This window comes from Myotis daubentonii, chromosome 13, assembly GCF_963259705.1.
Source record: "Myotis daubentonii chromosome 13, mMyoDau2.1, whole genome shotgun sequence".
In the NCBI taxonomy this organism is placed as follows: domain Eukaryota; kingdom Metazoa; phylum Chordata; class Mammalia; order Chiroptera; family Vespertilionidae; genus Myotis; species Myotis daubentonii.
In genome coordinates this window covers 5,097,442-5,104,496 of record NC_081852.1, presented here as the reverse complement: position 1 = coordinate 5,104,496, position 7,055 = coordinate 5,097,442, and the positions used below count along the sequence as shown (strand labels likewise).

Here is a 7,055-nt window from a genome sequence, read left to right as displayed (position 1 = left end):
TCTGAGATTCCATAGTCTGTTCCTGCTTCTATGTCTCTGGATCTATTTTGTTCACCAGTTTATTTTGTTACTTAGATTCCACATGTAGTGAGATCATGTGGTACTTGTCTTCCTCCGACTGACTTATCTCACTTAGCATGATACTCTCCAGGTCCCTCCATGCTGTCTCAAAGGGTAAGAGATCCAACATTTGCTGCTGTCTCTGTCACTGACTGGTCTGCGGGCTCTCTGAGCTGCTGTATTGCCAAGATGTCTCTTTCTAACAAGCTGGACATGAAGGGCAAGCGGGTCATCATGAGAATGGACTTCAATGTTCCTATGAAGAACAACCAGATAACAATCAGAGAATCAAGGCTGCCATCTCAAGTATAAAATTCTGCTTGGACAATGGAGCCAAGTCAGTTGTTCTTATGAGCCACCTGGGTCAGCCCGATGGTGTCCCCATGCCTGACAGGTACTCTTTGGAGCCAGTTGTTATAGAACTCAAATCTCTGCTGGACAAGGATGTTTTGTTCTTGAAGGATTGCGTGGGCCCCGAAGTGAAGAAAGCTTGTGCTGCCCCAGCTGCTGGGTCTGTCATTCTGTTGGAGAACCTTTGCTTCGTGTGGAAGAAGAAGGGAAGGGGAAAGATGCTTCTGGGAACAAGGTTAAAGCAGAGCCAGCTAAAATAGAAGCTTTCCAAGCTGGGGGGTGTCTATGTCAATTATGCTTTTGGCACTGCTCACCAAGCCCACAGCTCTACAGTGGGAGTCAGTCTGCCACAGAAAGCTGGAGGTTTTTTGATGAAGAAGGAGCTGAACTACTTTTCCAAGTCGTTGGAAAGCCCTGAGCAATCCTTCCTGGCCATCGTGGGCAGAGCTGAAGTTGTAGACAAGATCCAACTGATTAATAATATGCTGGACAAAGTCAATGATATGATTATTGGTGGTGGAATGGCTTTTACCTTCCTTAAGGTAGGTGTTCAATAACATGGAGATTGGCACTTCTCTGTTTGATGAAGAGGGAGCCAAGATTGTCAAAGACCTGATGTCCAAAGCTGAGAAGAATGGTGAAGATTACCTTGCCGGTTGACTTTGTCACTGCTGACAAGTTTGATGAGAATGTCAAGACTGGCCAAGCCACTGTGGCCTCTGGCATACCTGTTGGCTGGATGGGCTTGGACTGTGGTCCTGAGAGCAGCAAAAACTATGCTGAGGCTGTCGCTAGGGCTAAGCAGATTGTGTGGAATGGACCTGCGGGCGTATTTGAATGGGAAGCTTTTGCCCGATGGACCAAAGCCCTCATAGACAAGGTGATGAAAGCCACTTCCAGGGCCTGCATCACCATCATAGGTGGTGGGGACACTGCTACTTGCTGTGCCAAATGGAACACACAGGATAAAGTCAGCCATGTGAACACTGGGGCTGGTGCCAGTTTAGAGCTCCTGGAAAGTAAAGTCCTTCCTGGGGTGGATGCTCTCAGCAATGTTTAATACTTTTCCTGCCTTTTGGTTCCTATGCACATCCCCTTAGTGAACTTAGTGCTTTCCACATCTCTACTTGATATTAGCTAAAATCTTCCCCCATGTCAAGATTCAGCTAATGGCCAAGAGACGCAGCCCAGGAACACTTAAACGGTTGCACAGCATCTCAGCTCATCTTTACTGCACCCTGGACTTGCTTCCATTCTTCAGGATCCCATTTGAATTTCTTAGTGACGAAACCATTATACATCCTACAGTACATATATTTACATTTTGTTTTTAAAAAGTAAGCTGTTAGTTTAATTCTCTTCTTGGAGTAACTTATAATGATTAGCTTTGTCATTGTCTCACTACTCGCATGAAAACCAGATGAAATTCCAGTTGTAGGGAGGGAGGGAGGCAAAGTTGGTGACCTGTTAAATAAATAAAAATATTCATTGAAACTGGGAAAAAAAAGGGTAAGAGATCCTTCTTTTTTACCACTGCATAGTTTTCTATGGTGTAAATGTACCACAGCTTTTTCATCCACTCATCTACTGATTGGCACTTGGGCTGTTTCCAAATCCTAGCTATTGTAAAGCGTGCTGCTATGAACATAAGAGTGCATACTTTCTTTCTAATTGGTGTTTCTGATTTCTCAGGATATATTCCTAGAAGTGGGATCACTGGGTCAAATGTCAGTTCCATATTTAATTTTTTGAGGAAACTCCATACTGTTCTCCACAGTGGCTGCACCAGTCTGTACTCCCATCAGCAGTGCACTAGGGTTCCCTTTTCTCCACATCCTCTCCAGCACTTGTCATTTGTTGATTTGTTGATGGTAGCCATTCTGACAGGTGTGAGGTGATATCTCATTGTTGTTTGAATTTGCATCTCTCTGATGATCAGTGACTTTGAACATTTTTCATTTGTCTCTTGGCGGTCTGTATGTCCACCTTGGAGAAGTGCCTATTAAGGTTCTTTGCTCATCTTTTAATTGGATTGTTTGTCTTCCTTTTGTTAAGTTGTATGAGTTCCTTATATATTTTGGATATTAACCCTTTATCAGATGTATCATTGCCAAATATGTTCTCCCACACAATGGGTGCCCTTTTCGTTTTGTTGGTTTCATTTGCTGTGCAGAAGCCTTTTATTTTGATGTGGTCCCATTTGCTTATTTTCTCCTTAGTTTCCTTTGCCTTTGGAGATGTACCTGTAAACATATTGCTACGAGAGATGTCTGAGATTTTGGTGCCTATGGTTTCTTCTAGGATTTTTATGGTTTCATGGCTTACATTTAAGTGTTTTATCCACTTTGAGTTTATTCTTGTGTATGGTGTAAGTTGCTGGTCTAGTTTCATTTCTTTGCATGTATCTGTCCAATTTTCCCAACACCATTTATTGAAAAGACTGCTTTGATTCCATTGTATGCTCTTGCCTCCTTTGTCAAATATTAATTGAGTATAATGGCTTGGATGGATTTCTGGGGTCTCTGTACTGTTCCATTGATCTACATGCCTATTCTTGTGCCACTACTATTTTGGGCTGATGGGGGAGCCAGCTGGCCAGGGGTAGGAGCCACGGGATGTTGGCCGGCTAGTGGGAGGGGCCGTGGGAGGCTGGCCGGCCGGCTGGGGGAAGTGGCTGTGGGAGGTTGGCTGTGGGAGCGCACTGACAACCAGGGGGCAGCTCCTGCATTGATCGCCTGGCCCCTGGTGGTCAGTGTGCATCATAGCAACTGGTTGATCAGTTGTTCTGGTCTTTCTGGTCATTCAGTCGTAATGGTCACTTAGGCTTTTATATATATAGACTAGAGGCCCAGTGCATGAAATTCATGCACTTGGGGAGGGGCAACCCTCAGTCCAGCCTACTCTCTCTCGCAGTCCGGGAGCCCTCAGGGGATGTCCATCAGTCGGACATCCTTAGCACTGCCACAGAGGCAGGAAAGGCCCCCACCACTGCCACTGCGCTGACCACCAGGGGACAACTTCTGCATTGAGCGTCTGCCCCCTGGTGGTTAGTGTGCATCATAGCAACCAGTTGTTCCACCATTTGGTTGATTTGCATATTAGCCTTTTATTATATAGGATGAATGGGTTACCAATGAGATCAAGAAAGAAATAAAAAACCTCTTGGAAACAAATGAAAATGAACACACAACAACCCAGAATCTCTGGGACACAGCTAAAGCAGTCTTCATAGCACTAGAAGCCTACCTAAAAAAAACAAAAAAAGCCCCCGCACACACAAGAAAAATTAATAATAAACTATTTATCCTTACAACTTAAAGAATTAGAAAGAGAACAACAAGAAAAGCTCAGAGTAAGCAGAAGGAAGAAAATACTAAAGATTAGAGCAAAAATAAATGATATAGAGACTAAGAAAAAATATATAAAATCAACAACCTGAACAATGTGGATGAAATGGACAAATTCCTAGAAAAATATAATCTCCCAAAACTGAATCAGCAGGAATCAGAAAACCTGAATAGGCCAATAACAACCAATGAAATAAAAGCAGTAATAAAAAAACTTCCAGCAAACTAAAGCCCTGGTCTGGATGGCTTCTCAGGGGAGTTTTACCAAACATTCAAAGAAGAACTAACACCTATACTCCTCAAAATATTCCAAAAAACCCATGAGGAAGGAACACTTCCAAGCTCTTTTTTTAAAAAATACATTTCTTATTAATATTAGAGAGGAAGGAAGGGGAGAGGGAGATAAAAACATCAGTGATGAGAGAGAATCATTGATTGGCTGCCTCCTGCACACCCCACACTGGGGACTGAGCCCTCAACCTGTATGCCTAGGTTTCTCTCTCTCTCTCTCTCTCTCTCTCTCTCTCTCTCTCTCTCTCTCTCTCTCCTCTCTCTTTCCCTCATTACATTAGTCTCTTTATCTTTTCTGGTAGTGCTTGAGTGGTAGTGATAAACTCCTTTAGCTTTTTTTTTTTTTTTTTGTCTGGGAAGCTCTTTATTTCACCATTTATTTTGAATGATAGCCTTGCTAGATACAGTAAGCTCAGTTTCAGATCCTTGCTTTTCATTACCTTGAATATTCCATGCCATTCCCTATATTGAATATTCCATGCCAGAGTGTCTGATGAGAAACAGCTGACAGCCTTATGGGAGCTCCTTTGTAGGTAAATGTTTGCTTTTCTCTTGGTGTCTTTAAAGATTCTTTCTTTGTCTTTAATTTTTGGCATTTTAATTATGATATGTCTGTACATGGGCCTGTTTGTGTTCTTCTTGCTTGGGACTCTCTGTGCTTCCTTAACCAGTGTGACTTTTCTTTCACCATATTGGAGAAGTTTTCTGCCATTATTTCCTTAAACACATTCTCTATCCTATGCAAACTTTCTTCTCCTTCTAGCACACCTATTATGTGACTTGTTAAGTTTCATGTTGTTCCAAAGTTCCCTTAAGCTCGCCTCCTGTTTTTTAATTGTTTTTTTTTTCTTTTTGGTTCTCTGATTGAGTGAATTTTTCTACCCTGTCTTCTAATTCACTGATCTGATCCTTGGCTTGCCCTAATCTGCTGTGTATTCTTTCCACTATGTTCTTTATTGGTGCTATATTATTCTTCATAGTTACTATATCTTTTCTCATGGGGTTGAGCATCTTTGCCATCATTATTCTGAGCTCTATGTCTGATAAAGTTCTTATCGCTATTTCATTTAGCTCTTCTTCTGGAGAATTTTCTTGTTCTTTCATTTGCTTTGTTTGTTTGTTTGTTTTTTGTTTTGTTTTGTTTTTTGCTCTCCATTTTGGCTCCCTGTATTAGGTGGATCTGCCATGCCTCTAATCTCTTGTGCAGGACAGTGTCAAATGATGTTTCTGACTAATTAGGTCAGGCAAAGACCCACCTCTGCCTGCTGACTGATTGGATTCAGTCATTACTAGCCTCAGACAATGATCCACAGGTGGGGTGAGAAGTTTTCCAATAGGGTGGAGCAATTGCTTCTTCCTGGAGGCTAATTGTTATTCTCAATCTTTTAATGGGCCTCAGAAACTCAACAGGGTGGGGCAAGAGGTTTTCTAATAGGGTGGGGCTACAGTCTTCCCCACAGGCAAAAAATGCCTGGATAGCAAAGATCTACCTAAGAAAGTTGCCCTCCGCAGCATAAGGGAATGACTCAGCACAGGAAACCAGGGTGCCTGCCTTCTGGGGTCTAACCCCAGAGCCTCCAACCCTGGCTTTTGTTCACAAAGCTCCAGTTCACTCTTCCCTCCCTCTGCTGGAGCACAAGGTGAGTGGCTGCATACAGAATTGGCCCTTTAAGAGGGTGACTGCATTTTCAGCAGTTAGCCATACAGCCACCCTGCTGTTTTTCATAGCCATGTGAAAAATATGTGGGCACCTTTGTCAGTTCTGATTGTCTCTTCTGGGGGGCACAGCTTGAGAATTCGACCCCAGAGTTCTCAGTGGCAACCCCCCACACCTGAGATATGTCTCTGGAACTTCAGCTGCTGTCTGTGGGAGCCTGGCCAGCTCTTTTGTGCTTCTGCCCTTCCTACCAGTCTGTATGCAGTGTCCACTTTCTGTCCTTGGTTATCAGGGTTCTATCCATCTAGTCTTCATTTGATCGTTCAGAATGATAATTTCTTTTGTATTTATTTTAGTTGTAATTACAGTTTGGTCCAGGGAGCATGTCTGTGTAGCATCCTCATTTCCTTTTTAAAAATCCAATGTTAAGCTAAATGCTACTTAAACACATGTTTAACCTTAATGGTACTGACCCACTTGTGGCAGGAAGGAGAGAAAGCCAAGTATTCTTGCCCACCAATTAGGCCTAACACAAGTGTCAGAAGCGAGATCCGACAGTGGCTTCAACAGCCAACAAGATGTAGCCTCATCTTGCTTGGCCTGATTTGTGACTGACCAGCAGACAAGTTTCTCCAACACCTCTTTCAGAATATGAAGCATCTCAAAGCTTTCTGAACCTGTCCCACTGGCCTGTCAATCAGGTTGGTCTGTGATCTTCCTGAATCCTATAAGAACATTTCAAGGAAAACGCAAAGAATATGTAAGCTGAATTATGGTCCTCCCGTGGGCTTCCTGAAGCACTGAGGTGTCTGAAAGCTACATATAGTTCTGGGAAAAGACTCTTCTAAGAAATGTAGCACAGCCTTAGCTGGTTTGGCTTAGTGAATAGAGCGTTGGCCTGTGGACTGAAGGGTCCCAGGTTGGATTCCAGTCAAGGGCACATACCTCAGTTACAGGCTCCTAGCCCTGGTCATGGGCATGGGGGTGGCAACCAACCGATGTGTTCAGTGTTTCTGTCTCTCCTTCTCCCTTCCACTCCCTCTGAAAATTAATGGGAAAAATATCCTCAGATGAAAAAGAAGAAAGAAAGAAAGAAAGAAAGAAAGAAAGAAAGAAAGAAAGAAAGAAAGAAAGAAAGAAAGAAAGAAAGAAAGAAAGAAAGGAAGAAAGAAAAGACACAAGAAATTCTTAAAGAGGTCCTTGCTGAGATGGTAACACTTATTGTGAAAGCACCACATCTGATCAACAGGGGACCTATCTGAGCCCCAGCAGGTGTCAATGTTTTACAGCAGGTGACAGGACGTAGACAGTGCTTCCACTCTCCGGGAATAAGGCCAGGGCGCAGCGTA

General features: G+C 43.1%; 1 pseudogene; it reads left to right on the top strand.

The window, feature by feature from the left end:
- Window positions 1-234: 234 nt before the first annotated feature.
- On the top strand, window positions 235-1,905 carry LOC132214704 (phosphoglycerate kinase 1-like; annotated as a pseudogene).
- Window positions 1,906-7,055: the final 5,150 nt, after the last annotated feature.